We start from the raw sequence: 15,451 nt of genomic DNA on the forward strand, positions 1-15,451 counted from the left end.
CAGGGTCATGGGATAGAGCCCCACATCGGGGTCCACACTCAGAGTGTTGTCTGCTTGAGATTCTCTCTTTGTCCCTCTCCCTCTTCTGTCTTCCCCCTGCTCATGTGCTCGCTCATACTCTCCCTCTCTCTCTCCCTCTAAAATAAATAAATAAATCTCTAAAAAGAGAGAGAGAGAGAAATAAAATAAAAACAAACAAGGCAGTTTTGCAATGTCTGAGTGTTCTGGTAAGAATGGAATACATAGGAATTGTGTCATTTCAACAACTCTACCTACAAGTTTAGTGCCCATGTATTTGCATTTAAAACCAGCATTGCACAATACAAAGATGAATGGCAAAGTTCATGCTAATAATTTAAATGTTTAATTAATTTTTATTCAGAACATTAAATAGCAAGAAAAAAAACAACATAAGCGACAACAGAAGAAAGAATAAAAAACTGTATATTTTACACCTTTAAAGGCCCCTGTTCCCTCTGCTTTTCTGAACACAAAGCTCCACATGTTCCATTGGCCTGGACCCCATTCATATCCAGGTCTGCCACTAAGACAAAAGTTCCTTAGGTGCCAGCTACTGGTTGGGTTCATTCAGTATTTAGCAAACATTTGTTAGATACAGAATGTGGTGGGTATAACAAACAATAAAAGACCAGAGGGTCCCAAACTAGGAAAACAATAATCCCATTCCCTACTCTGTGCTGCACAGACAATACCTGGGCTACTAAGCTCAGTACTAGAGACTACATCAGAAAAGGCATTTAGAGAAGAACTCATCAAAAGGTACTGGGTTCATATTATTTTGACATCTTATTAGCTATATAACCAAAGGGAAATTAATTAAACTCTGTGACCCTCAGTTTTCTCTTTAGCAAAATATGGATAATAAGGTGTTAAACAATACCCAGGAGGAATATAGCTACTGACTTCTAACAGCTGAATGTCTATGACAGAGGAAATAGAAGAAGGTTTAAGAGTCACAGGTGAGAGAGGGGCACCCGGTTGGCTCAGTGGTTGAGCATCTGCCTTTGGCCCAGGATCCTAGGGTCCTGGGATCGAGTCCTGCATTCGGCTCCCCACAGGAAGCCTGCTTCTCCCTCTGCCTATGTCTCTGCCTCTCTCTCTCTCTGTCTCTCATGAATAAATAAATAAAATCTTAAAAAAAAAAAAAAGGAATCACAGGTAAGAGCACAGACAGGACCATGGAAGAGAAATGTACAAGAATACAGAAAGCCAATATGAGGAAGGGTTTCTAAAGGAAGCAAACATGGACCTGTCTAGGGATACAATAAGCTTCCTGTCCCTTAAGAGAGTAGAAGGAGTATTTGAAAAAATCTTTAAGGAACATGGAGTGCCAGATAAAGACTGGCCATTATCATTATCTTCTGAAATGATGATGATAATGATGGTGGTAGGTACTGTTTGTTGGTGCACGCTAAATGCCAGACACTATGAGGGGCAACTTACACATATTATCTTAATAAATCACAACAGCCAATCTATGAGGTCGGTGATACCCCTCTTACAGCTCTTATTCTTACTTATTCTTAAGTAATGTATTCAAGGTCACAAAGCTAGTATATTACGAAACCAGCCACCTTTCACTGAATTCTCTTCCAAACTCCGAGATTCCAAAATTTGGGGCAACATTTGCCCAAATGCTAAAGGAGGTAAGAGTCATTACAAATCCCATGTCTATATGGAAAATTCCTAGAATGGTCCCTTTAACCTCACACAAACATGAGAACATTCATCTGAATCATGACCAAGCAACCTAAAAGACTAAACCTGTTAGGGAGGTTTATCATTATTATTATTATTAAACAGGGCTCTGAAAAATCAGGTACCAAAAATGGTTCTCTTTCCTAGGGCATTACCACAGTGACTGAGTTTCCAGCCTTTCCTAAACTGTTCCTCTATCTGAAGAAAGGAGAGGTTCTGGAGTTCGATCACGATGCAGAAGATCCCTAAACAAGGCCTCAGCCTCCGCCTTGGCAGAGGGAGTGAGAGTCTGGGCCTGCCAGACAGCAGCTTTGTCCCATTTTAAGACAGGTTTTGTAGCTTTTTATACTTAAACATCTTGAAAACCACTCTAGGGAAGCCATACTTGGCACTTGGAAGTCTAGCAGGTGTGAAATTCTCTCTGGGTGGGATACTGTTCACTGTCTCTAGCTCATCTCCTACCATTTAAGCCCAGAACATGACTGAAACCAACATCTATAAAAGCAAAAACTGGGATTCTCATTTAAATGCTTCCATTTTCTAAAAATTACTCAGGAGCCATGTAACTGCTCTGTACTCTACCTGTTAGGATTGTTTTGAAATGACATCACCACAAATTCCAACTGAAAATTAAGAACTGGAAGACAGCCCACTCTGTTATTCCTAAAAGCACTTCAAACTCATAATCTGCTTATATTCATTTCAAGTAGGTAACAAAGCACTCTGTGAGTACAAATGCATTTTTAACATACTTTGGCAAAAGTGAAAGCCCAAGACAAAGTGGGAGTCATTGAGGGTATTCAAAGTTAAAGTAAGTTGATACCACAGCTATAAGTGGGACCCAAGTGGGACTCTCCTTCCAATTGGTGGTGGCTCTTAAAGCATCTATACAAATATACAGAGGATAGAAAAAAAAGACAAAAAGGAAAGAATAAAATATATGTGTGTGTGTGAAAGAAAGAAGAATCGGACCAAATCTTCAAGGTACAAGTAGGAAAAAAGGAAATTAGACTCCTGAATGTTTCATTAGGATAAAAATGTCCAAATATAAGCTTTGCCACCAAAAACAGTTATTCTGGGCTATCTGATCAGCAGTACAACACCTTATCTCTTCACATCACTAGGCAGTTTTTATATTTGAAACTCCATAATATATTACACTCTAATACCTATCTGCTTTGAACACAGTAGAAAAACACCTACACAGCATAAATCATACATGACATCACATTAGGTCTTTTAAATAATGCTGTGAACACCGGGAAAAGATTCTAGGGATCCATTTTTCATGTTCTTTTTTGCTACTGCCCAAATGGAAGTGCCTACTTTGCCTCTCCTTTAAATTACATAAATCAAATGTATACAAAGGACTTTTCATGCATGAAAGGCAACACATGCTTCTGTACAAATAGGAATGGCGTATCTATCTTCCCCAGGACCCAGCATGCTGAGTTCAGGCCTGATCTATCCTCTACTACTGAGCCCTGTATATGTCTGATACCTTGTTTCTCCTTCTGTCCTCCTTTTGACATCTCTGTTTCATCACTACCCCCAACCCATGGACGGAAAGGACAGGGGAGGGAATCCTCATAGCGTGGACGCTTCCCCCTCCCCTTGGCAGCACTAGCTACCACACTGATGAAATCATCTATTTGTCTGTACCTGAGCACAAGGACTGTTTTATTCACTTGTGTATCTCCTCTGACCGACACAATAGTATAAACTCAACAAATGCCAAAGACACGTGCAAAGATTAAACAAAGCCAGTCAAGTGGACCTTTGCATTGCAACCCTGGTAAAAGATTTTGGAGGAAATTCAACTAAAAAAAATGAACTTGAAGATTCTAGGTTGTTTTTAATTCATATTTATCTAATTCATCCTTCCTTAAACACACACACACACACACACACAAACACACACACAAACAACCCTCCTCTCTTTTTCTGCCTCCCCTTCTCTGTTCTCCTTCCCTGTCTCTTGTTATATACACAGCTTCTATTTAATTCTACCCAAGACATACACTTTTACATCAGTTATTTAGTTACCCTGCTTCATCTTGCTATGAATGCAGCTCATATGAGATAATCACAAAAGAATAGTGATCTGCCTCTATTATTCTCCCCATGAGAGCCCAGACCCACTGGGACAAGGGGAAAGAGACAGCATGACTGCCACCACTGAATACTCTGCTGTTTGACACAACAAAGCTAAGGTAACATTCCCTTGCATACCAGGAATTCAAACATTATTCCACGAGATGTATGTCCCAACTTCCTTGATTATTAAGTTGTAATTCTAAAGCCTTTGACTTTGGCAGGAAAAGATAAGCTAAGACTTTTCCGACTGGTATTTAGAAAGCGTGATGGAAGCATTTTATTCTTTAATTCTTTTTTTTTTATATAAGGAAGCCAAATAGGGTCTCCTTTCCCACTGGTTAAATGATGAGCAGTCAATCACCCTGAGCCTGGTACAATGACTGTAAAGGACCCTGCTTCCCTGAAATGTCTGAACATTAAGGGATCAGACTCTGGCTAACTGCACCTTTCTAATCACCACCGATCTAAAATATATGGACTTTAGGAATCACATATAGTGATGTTATTCTGGTACTTTGAAGTGTCCCAGACAGAGAACCCGGAAGAGCTAAAAAAAAAAAAAAGTGTCAGCCAGAGTCATGCTCCTCTCCCTGAGACCAGGGCAGGAATTCAGCAGGAAGAATTTTACAAATAAGAGCATATCTTTTGTCTCCGGAGTCAAATTTATCTTGTAGAAATCTCTGCAAGAAGAGTGACTGCTGCTCTCTGCTGCTGTTTTTTCCATAGGCACCTTTTATTTCTGACCAGCTACAAACCACTTAAAGTTAGTTTTGAGGCTCTCAACATTTTTGGTAACCAGATACAGTCCAATGATGACAATATTACTTTTCAAAGCAAACAAAGAAAACATAGTTTTCGAAGTAAACACAGTTACACAACAAAGCAATGAAACAAGGTACGGTCATGCAATGGGAAAAAAAATGTAAACCCACAGAAAAGTACACACCAAAGGATGAAAAAAATCTTAAAGGTTTCAATTCTATTGTTGTGCAACTTTTCACACGTTTCAATTTTATTCAGTGGCCATTCCATGCTCTGCATGAGTTTAAGAAGTAGATGTTGGAGAACATCTGAATCACCCAACAAATTAATAAACATGCTCTAAACCATTAAAAACAATAAGAACTGCCTTCATGGTGAAGTAGAAACTGTCCTCTCATCAGAATCTGGCCCTTCACTTGACGGGATGAGCACTGGGTGTTATTCTGTATGTTGACAAATTGAACACCAATAAAAAATAAATTTATTTTAAAAAAAAGAATTTGGCCCTTAAGAGACTGAAGAAACACACTGCTTCTTTTAAGCACAAGTGTTTGCAAGGCACACCCTGACCGATGCCTGTGCAGGTGTCAGTCCTGACATTCCAGCTTTTTCCTGGAGCACTTTCACTATCTCAGACTCCAGAGCAAAGGCAAATGCCCCCCTGATCATTTTAATGAACTCAAGTTACATCCCTTTTTATGATCACCCTGTGGCTAATTCCTCATTACCTGTGTTAAACCAGATAGGAGTGAAACAGCAACACCTTCTTGCAGACCCAGCAATAATGGGTAGTTCTCCCCCACCACACGTGCCCCCAGGGGAAGCTCTGCTTTGCAAGGACACCCAGGACTGTGCCAGCCCTCACTCTCAGTACACAACCGATTAAACAATCTAGACATAGATTAAAAGGAATTCAACCTGTGTTCTTTTCTACTCCACTGGCAGACGACATAACTGGGCTGTCATTACAAAGTTGTTCTAGAAAGTTTGTTCTAGGTATGGGGGCTCCCTGGGGTCAGGGGCTTACCACCAGGAGGACAAGGATGGCAAGAGATGGTACTGAAGTCCATATATGGCTGCTGAAGAGGAACAGGGGAGAGAGGAAAGACAGAATAAGGGGAAGGAGGTGGTGTGAACTCAATCTTATGCTCGATGGCCAAGTGAGGACAACATTAGGCAGCCTCTCTCAACTCTCCTTCCCATCCTACCCCCTCCCTATTGCCCCCACCTTCAATTAAATGTATGGTACCATTTGGAAGATATTACCAACTTTGAGTTTCTTTAAGACTTTGGCTGCTAAAATTATTGCCATTGTTATTAGGCATTTGCTTAGTACTGCTTTCATTTTAAAGAAATCAAATCTTAAGGTTAGCTGTAGATGCAAAATAACTGTGTTAGCATATCTGGTATAAATATGAATACCACCAAACCAGAACAAGAAATCATTCTACATTTAAAACAAAAGCTACCCCAACACTGGTTTCTATCACAGAATATATACAATAGTCTAATTAATGTACTAAAGGCCATGGCACCAGCTACCAGAATTTAACACTCCTTGGGCTTTTATAAATCCAATCTCCCCTGCTCTTATTTTCCTTTTTTTCTTTTCTTTTCCTTCTTCCCTTGAGGGGTGAAAGGGACATGAATGAGATGGGGATAAGGGCAAGTGACATGGGAATCAAGCCAGGTTGGACTTTCACAAGTCAGAGCGCTGTTTTTTTTCCCCCTAGGAATGTCCTGAGAATAAAAGAAAAAAGTGAAAACCTCAAATTCCTAAGTTGTAGTTCAATTTTCTTGCCTATGGAATTTAAAGACTATCTGAACAAAAGAGCAGCACTTGTCAGTTTAAAGACTTTGAGGGAGAAAAAGGCATTTAGTTTACTTCTTTTCATATCTATTTTTCAAGCCTCTTTCGACTGTAAGAATTCACTGGATGGTGAGATGCATTTGAATCTAGCGTGGCACTCATTTCTCTGGCATTTAATGCTCTATCCCTTCAGTGAACATCTGGAGAGCTTGGGCAAAGACATCATTGCCTCCCATAAAGTGTACTGAGATCTGTGGCTCTCTGAGAAGGTAACAGATTCTGAGTAAAATAGGAACTAATAAATTCACTTGAGAACTACTAGGTTAAAAAAAATGTATTTCCTTACAGGAGAACTTCTTGGAGAATGTGGGGTGCATTAGGTGTTTCTGAAAGAGGAAAATAGCAAGTAGTTTCTGGCGTATAAGTTTACCTTATCTGACCACTAATTCTTTTGAGGTTATATGTCACTCATTGATGTTTTACAGAATACATGTTGAAGACAAAATGGGCCATATATTTACAATCCAATCGTACACATTTGTAAAATATTTTGTCTACATTGTTTTATTTTTTAAAGATTTTATTTATTTATTCATGAGAGACACAGAGAGAGAGGAAGAAACAGAAGTAGGCTTCCTGTGGGGCGCCTGATGCAGCACTCCGTCCCAGGACCCCAGGAATCACACCCTGAGCCCAAGGCAGAGTCGCTCAACTATGAGCCACACAGGCATTCCTGTCTATATTATTTTAAATAGCAAATGGAGGTGTGAGAAGCATCATCAAAAGTCTGAGTGACTAGGAGGGAAAGCTAGAGGGAAATTTTCTTCCCTTTCTTTGGCCAAGTGAGCTCCTACTGAGATCCTTGGCACACAGTTACCTTCCAACTCAACTTGGGCCCCTCTTTCAGCTTTATTTATTCAATCAAGAATAATAATCACAATAACCGTAAAAGCCACTGACAGTCCAGTCCTTTTGTTTTACACATGAGAAGACTCAGGACCTAAGAAATGATCTATTTTGCCTAAGGTCATTCAGGGAGAAAGCAGCAGAACATGGAAGAGAAAATCCAATATTCCACAATATCCAACATTCCTCAAAATTCTACTTACTTAACAGATATTATAAATATAATTATATATGCTTAAAGTAGACAATATAAATAAATACCTAACTCAGATTAAAATGCTACTCTTTTATTGAATTATAGTAAAAAACATCCTAACTTTACTCTGCAGATATGGCATTTGGGATAGGCCTAAGTAAATATTTCCCTTCCATTATTTATGAAGAAGACACGTGTTTAATGTAAATATGATCAGCAATGGAAACATTTAATTAATATATGATAGACAAAAGAGGACTATTCAAACATCTTAACAGTAACCCAACAAAAACTCATGTTTTCACATCTATTTGTTAAAACATTTTTGTAACATTGTTTGTGTTGTTTTATCTTGATGGATAAATTGACACTAAAAATATTCTGAGGACAGTCTTAGATAAGCATGTACATTCTCTGTCTCTCCCCCATCACCTTCCAGAAGTCATTACTTTGATCAAAGTGCAATCAAAAAATTTTTGAGAGTGCCAGCTGGGTAGGAGGGCAGGGGAGGGGCAGAGGGGGTGAGAGAGAGACAGAGAGGATCTTAAGCAGACTCCATCCACACTCAGCACACAGACTGACATGGAGCTCAATCTCTCAACCCTGAGATCATGACTTGAGCCAAAATCAAGAGTCAGACAGTTAACTGACTAAGCCAACCAGGAGCCCTAGAAAATGCAATCAATCTTTAAAAGTTAACATATTAGGGACGTCTGGATGGCTCAGCGGTTGAGCATCTGCCTTTGGCCCAGGGCCCAGGATCGAGTCCCATGTCGGGCTCCCTGCATGGAGCCTGCTTCTCCCTCTGCCTGTGTCTCTGCCTCTCTCTCTCCTTGTGTCTCTCATGAACAAATAAATATTTTTTTAAAAAATAAAAGTTAATATATTAAAGGCTATTTCTGACCTCAGTGCTTCTACTCAGTGTTTTACCCTCATCCTCACCTTCATGTTGCAGGACTCAGCTCAGGCACCAGCTCCTCCAGGAAGCATTCCCTGGCTCACAGCTCTCCAATTCTCAGTACTTCTATGATCCCCTGTATCCTGCCACCACTCTTTAACAATGGAGTCTAACTCTCTCTGGTGTGTCTCATCCTTATTCATCCACGTCTGCCCAATCCCAGGACAATGCCAGTTATATAAAGGTGACCAGTGAATGCCTACTGAATGAATAAAACAAGTAATCAATGATGACAAACACAGACCCACCAAGCCCACCTTGTGTCTGAGTTCCTCCCCACTTCTCAGAATCCCTGCCAACTTCTCCAGGCAATGGTCCTGGGTAATCACATCAATTTGCCATACACTAGAGATTACTCTAATTTAAACTTCACTAATTTGGCTGGCCTTTCCAAGTCAGTTTTAATTAATGAGTTTTTTTTCTGTTGAGATATTTCACAGAGTGTTTTTTGGACTGAATTATTCCAATACGTGCCTCGTTTTTCTGTCACTTTCCATGGATGGTAAATGACAGAGTTTACAATTTTTTAAAAGTTCCCGTTGAAGATATTTCTAGGCAGAATATTATAGCCACCTGTTTGCACTCAATCATAACTCCCTTGCTTAGCCAAACCTTTTTAAGCTTGGTTCCAGTCCTATTTTTTTCTTTCTTTGGGAATAATTTGAGGGAAAAAAATCCACTTAGCCATTCTGGAGTGAGAGGAGATTGAAAATGATTAAAACGTACTTTACATCAAAGGTGTAACTGCTTTTGGCTCAGAATAACCAACATAATTCAAAAATGCATACAAACTACATTTCAATTTAGTACCTACCTTAGTCTTCCTTATAAAAATCACTGTCTAACCAGCTTAAAGCAAAATAAAATATTTTTAAGCTAAAAAGGACTAAAGCTATCACTCCTGAGAAAATGCAATTAGCATAATATTTTAGCAGAGCATCATGATTATTATAAGACATAATAATGATAAACATTTCTGCCATTGGGGTCCTTTATCCTACAGAGAAAAGAAAAGGAGCTTACCCCATGGGCTTGTAGTCTAAATTAAGCAAGCAATATGAGTCACACAAGTTTCACAGGTAAGAGTTCATTAACATTTTATCCCAAGCAGAGAAGGAAAAGGGAAAGAAAATTAAAATCAATATTAACAGCATCAGAATTCACTTCAAACCTTATAGCAGTCATCTGTAATGTGAATATAATTTAAGAGGCTTACAACACTACCAAGCCCAGCCTGATACTCACTTGCTCCTACAGCTAACCCTTATAAAAACAGCATATTTGCAAGGCTGGTGCTTGCACCGCCTCGCACAGCCAAGGGCAGACCTGCCTAGTGACACAGGACAGATAAGATAAACTCCTGGGACCCACTCCTGTTTTATGACTCAATAAAGTTCTCTTAGTTTTTTGTCTTCCCCCTCTCCTTGTGACTAAGCATCCAGTGACAGAAAACACACTGAATCTGTATCTACCTCATACTGTGTTTATTCCTAAGTATGCAACCTCAAGTCCTTGTTACATAAAGACTATTCAAACGGATTCATAACAATTTAAGCCTCTAGAATTTACATCCATTTTCATAAAGTTAGTTTCATTTTCTACCAAATCACTGGAAGACATGTAGCAAATAAGGATGCATGCCCAATCAGCACCCTACTATTTAAAAAAAAAAAAAAGTCAATTAGCTTCCACAGCTAGGCACCAAAGAACCAATACCAAACAGGTACCCTTAAAAAGAAAAAGGCAAAGTGCTATTAGATGAAAGAATATGAAGATGTAGTCACCTTAAATCTTGCTCCAAGATTTTCATAAATTTGAATCGCCAAAAGAATTAAGCTGGTGGATTCAAAAGCTCAGAGGGTCAAGCATAGGTTTGAGCAGCATTGCCTTTTTTTTTCGTTTTGTTTTGTTTTGTTTTTGGTTTACTGGCCCTCAGCATTTACTGGATCCTCTAGGCCTTTACTCTGCCCAGGAAGGCAAGACAAAACAAGTTCCCCACCTGTCCATCAGGCTCTGGATGTGACAAATCAGCAGCCAGGCTGCTCACAGTGACAGCTCACATCACTGACACAAATTAGATCTAATTGCACAGGGACATAGGGTAAAAGACAGCCCAATACCCCACAGGCTGGGCCAGTCACAAGGCACACCTCACTATTAACTAGTCTCTTCCTGAAACCGTCCTTCTGTACCTGGTAAAGGGTAAATCTCTCTCCAAGCGGCCATTTGTACCTGGATGACCAGACCCCATTCTGCACAAAAATTTTATGTAGTGTGGGGGATAGGGAATAAAAATATAAGAATTTCATACACCCTAAATAACAGTATGCTGTCTACAGAAAGGAGCAATAATAACAACAAAATACAACAAATAGTGTGTATATAAAATACCTTTTGTAGCAAGAAAAGAACAAAGACCAGATAGCAACTGCAATGTGGAAGGTCCGGTAACTGTGATTGGAAAACACCATCAGCTCAGTTATTTTCCACACAAAGGACAGAAAGATAATAACCTCTATGCACAAACGAGTCTTGGGCTTTGCAAACATGTCAAAAGCATCAAAAGGCATTAGAGTAAGCCACATCCAATGTGGTGATTTATCCTCGACTTTGTCTGAATGCTCCAAAGAAACACAGAGGCCCAGTTTTTCAATGCACCAAAAGCACTGTCCTTTAAAAAAAAAAAAAAAAAAGCATTCTCATCTTTCCTTGTACCAGAGACTTGTTTTCCAACTTCAATTGTTGGGATTACTGATCTTCAGGCTGACCCCTCACCAGGAGGCACTCTGCATGTTAGACATGAAAAAAAGCTTCAGGGTTATTATAGGTGGAATTATGTCCTCCAAAATGGTATGTCCAAATGTCCAGTGTCTCCCAAAATATATAGTACCTGTGATCCTAATCTTAATTGGAAACAGGGTCCTTGAAGATGTGATCAAGTTAGGAATGAGGTCATTCGGGTGGGCTCTAATCCCATATGACGGATACCTTCATAAGAAGGGAACAGAGATGGCAGCACGCCACGTGACAACACAGGAAGAGGCTGGAGTGCTGCGGTACATGCTGAGGAGGGCTCAGTACTGTCAGCAAACCATCAGAAGCTAGCAAGAGGCAAGGAAGGATTCTCTCCTACAGGTGTCAGAGGGAGCATGGCCAACCAATAACTTAATTTCAGCCTTCTAGCTCCAGAACTGTGAGATAGTAAATTGTCATTTTAAGCAACCTGGTTTGTGGTTCTTTGTTACAGCAGCCCTAGGAAACTAAAACAAAGGTCATCTCTTCCATTCTTTGACCTTCCAGCTGGATTTCATGAAAATTAATCCTTATGGGTAGACTAAGTTGAAGACCTAGAACCCTTCTATAACCTATCCCAATGGATAAGATTCCCTGAAACTGGAAATAAGTATCTGTAACCCAAAGAGGAATGAAAACTCATCACTGCAACTCGCCACCTTCAAATGTGAAAGTATCTTTGGAAACTGCTGAGGCCACTCTGCCCTTCTCTCCTATGGGAGTCATCCTAGAGAGGGTGATGAGGCAAATCCAGAAGCACCAGGCGTCAACTTTTAACACTTGTTATTTGCTTTTCACAATGCCCAGATCTAAAGAACCTTTAGTAACGGATGTTCTAACATCTGTGCATATGAGCACACAGATGAAGGCAGCTTTATATCATTTAATGCAATCATGGCATGCATCACCAGCAACTGGGAAAAGAGCATTCCTGTTGAAAAGACTATAATAAAAATGTGAGGCAAAGGAGATTCCAATTTGCTCTGTTTGGTACAAAGATACAGGATATACATTCACAAGGACAGAGGACAGCTCTGGAAGAATCAGAGAATTTGTTGTTAGAGCTAGTTATTTTTTAGAAATCTCGTATCATGATTCTGTAGATGAGAAAAATGATGTTCAAGGTATATCTTTAGGACACCATCGCCAACCCTGGGCTAGACAGACTTTCTACCAGACTATAATCAGTCTGCTTCTCTATCTCCAAAGAGCACGATAGTTATTTGTTCATAATATGCTTTTAGATATCCCAGCTAAAGCCAATTTTGGGTCAGAAAGCAAGCAAGCAAGCAAGGCCTACCATTTTAAAGTGGAAAATGGGTTTAGGAAAATAGAGAACATATTCCTATGCTATAAAAATTAATCAAAATACTCATTGTTGAAATGTATCAGAAAGCATGACATTTAAGGTGACAATCTAGTAACTGAGCCTCTAAAGACCACAATTACAACTTGGCTTTTCTGAACAGACATAAAATATCCCTCCCTGCTATATATAACACAACAGTAATATAATCAATAAAACACATTACAGTATTTACTAAACTGAAACAAACAGTAAAATTTACTACCAGTCATTTTAAATAATATAAATACTTATCCAATTGAGAGGCATGAAAGAAAAAGGCAAACGTGAAGAAAAAATAAAACATAAAAGATGAAAGGCCACAGAGAAATTCTCACAACCTCCCAATTAGAAGGGACGGCTAATACACAAATATCTAATCAAACAGAAGGTCATTCAAGGTGAAGGCTTAAAACAGCATAAAGCTTCCGTTTAGTACTGACCACACCACCAGATAATGATGGAAAGAATCCTCGCTTCCTCAGCCTTCCCATAAAAGTACAACATTATAGAAGGTAAAGTGAGCAATAGAGAATGATGATCAAAACCCATTTTCAGGACTAACTCTTTCCATTTTCCTCCTTTTATTGATTTTTTTAAACCCACTTTGCACTCTCTCAGTCAGCTTGGTTGCAGGGAACATCACTTAATGTACCTTATTGATTCAATCATACACATTTATACTTGCGTAGAAACTTTTGGTACAGTGCATTTATTGATCTTTTAATTATTAATGTAGGCCAGGAAACCTAAAGAGCTTTATTGTAAATATTTTTTATCTCCCAAATTATGGCAAGAGCATTATGAAAAATTTTCAGCAAACGAATCATTGGTAGTTTGCTCATTTCCTTTAAAAGTGCTGGCCAATGGGTTATGTTTCAGAAGTGCTGTTAATAAGAATTTTTTTCTCAAAGTCAGAATTACCCAAGACTAAGTAACTCATTAGATGAAAATATATTGTTGTTGCTGTTGTCTTTAATTTCTAGAAATATTACTGACATGTCCATTATTTGGCCCTGGGTATGGCAAGCAAGTGTTCCATTTCAGTGTAGCCATATTCAGAAGACACAGAGCTCATCACAGGAGCATGGTTTTTCAGGCAAAATTGCCACAAGGCTAAGATCCCGTGCTAACAGTTGTAAACAAGCTTTAAAGTGGCATGTATTGTCTGGTGAACTACGTGAACACATTTGGCTTCCTTCTGAACGTTTTGTCTCTAATCCATAGTATGGCCCTCTACTCCCAGGGAAAGACTCATTTTCACTCAGGTACTTGGTACTGGCTTAAAAACAAACATTAAGGGGGATCCCTGGGTGGCGCAGTGGTTTGGCGCCTGCCTTTGGCCCAGGGCGCGATCCTGGAGACCTGGGATTGAATCCCACGTCGGGCTCCCGGTGCATGGAGCCTACTTCTCCCTCTGCCTGTGTCTCTGCCCCCCCCCCCCTCTCTCTCTCTCTCTCTCTGTGTGTGTGTGTGTGTGTGTGTGTGTGTGTGTGTGTGACTATCAAAAAAAAAAAAAAAAACATTAAGGGGACTAAGTAGGAAACTCTGCAGAACCAACCACAAGGCTATAATGAAATGTGGTTTCTGGGGCCTCTAGCAGGAATGGAAAGGATAGTACAGAGCACATACTGAAGACCATGGGAAGCAGCAAAAGTTCAAGCTGAAAAAGAAATGAAACACTGGCTTATCATCCTTTCCTACCCAAATCGTCACCTCTCCCTCAAATCCCACTTCAGGTAGTTTTACAATGTCAACTTAAACTTGGATGAATCAAGTGAACCAAAATATCTGATCCTAATGCAGGCCACATCTAATTTCACTCTGACATAGATTTCTGGTGGAAGACAGCCTTAGACTTAGAATTTTTTCTTTTTCCAAATGTTCAGCAACAAATATTTTTCCCTTGCACTCTGCACTTTCCAACATTATGGCAATGATGTGTGTATTAAAATTGAGTATAACCCTAAGACACACCTCCAGAATCATGGATGCAATGTGAAAGAAAAGTAATTTAAATTTTTATTGATTTCTATTTCTATGATGCCTGTGTCTATGTCTATCTCTATATCTCCTTTAGGTTTCCCCAGTCCTAGAAAACAGCAGGAAGATCTGCCACTTTGGGCCTAATGGTCCTGAAGATTAATGAAAGGGCTACATATCTTGGAGTATTTACAGTAATTACCAGAAAGCCTGGACACTGGACTAGCAACTGATGCAGATTTCCTCAAGCAAAAGTTGGTCTAGACCTGTGGGAAATCCCTGCACTGCTTGGCAGTGGCAATGGATGCCTGAATAGTCTGATGGGTTCTACCCTCTTCTGAGCTTCACTGTTCTGAGCATGGAATGCTCCTTCCATTTGACTCCAGACCTTTCCTAAACTATTCTGAATTGGAGCAATTCCTCAGAACTAATCTCCTGACCAAGGACACCATCCATTTGCATAAGTTATATACATTACCCAGAATACATATCTAATATATTCATATACCATGAGTGAAAAGCAGGATAATATATTCCACAAGAAAGATGATACTTGATATTCCAGAAAGGATCACTTGATTAAAAGTCTGGTAGCCATGAATATCAATGTGACCACAGAAATCATAATTTGTGAATGTCATGAAAATACTTTGACTTTTATTAGTTGAAACTCATGTATAGCTAATTTGCCAATCGCACTGAAAATACAATGGATCCTTATACAGCAAACATGACTAATTCTTCTGCTCTACACCCACACAGGGCATCAGCCTTACTTGAACTAATTTTGATTGGAGAACTAGAGCCGTGATTTTAAATAATTTTTCTCTTCCTTCTATTGAATATTTACTTTACCTTAAACCTGAATGCATCTCCTAATTA

This window comes from Vulpes vulpes, unplaced genomic scaffold (assembly GCF_048418805.1).
Source record: "Vulpes vulpes isolate BD-2025 unplaced genomic scaffold, VulVul3 Bu000000766, whole genome shotgun sequence".
NCBI classification, from domain to species: Eukaryota; Metazoa; Chordata; class Mammalia; order Carnivora; family Canidae; genus Vulpes; species Vulpes vulpes.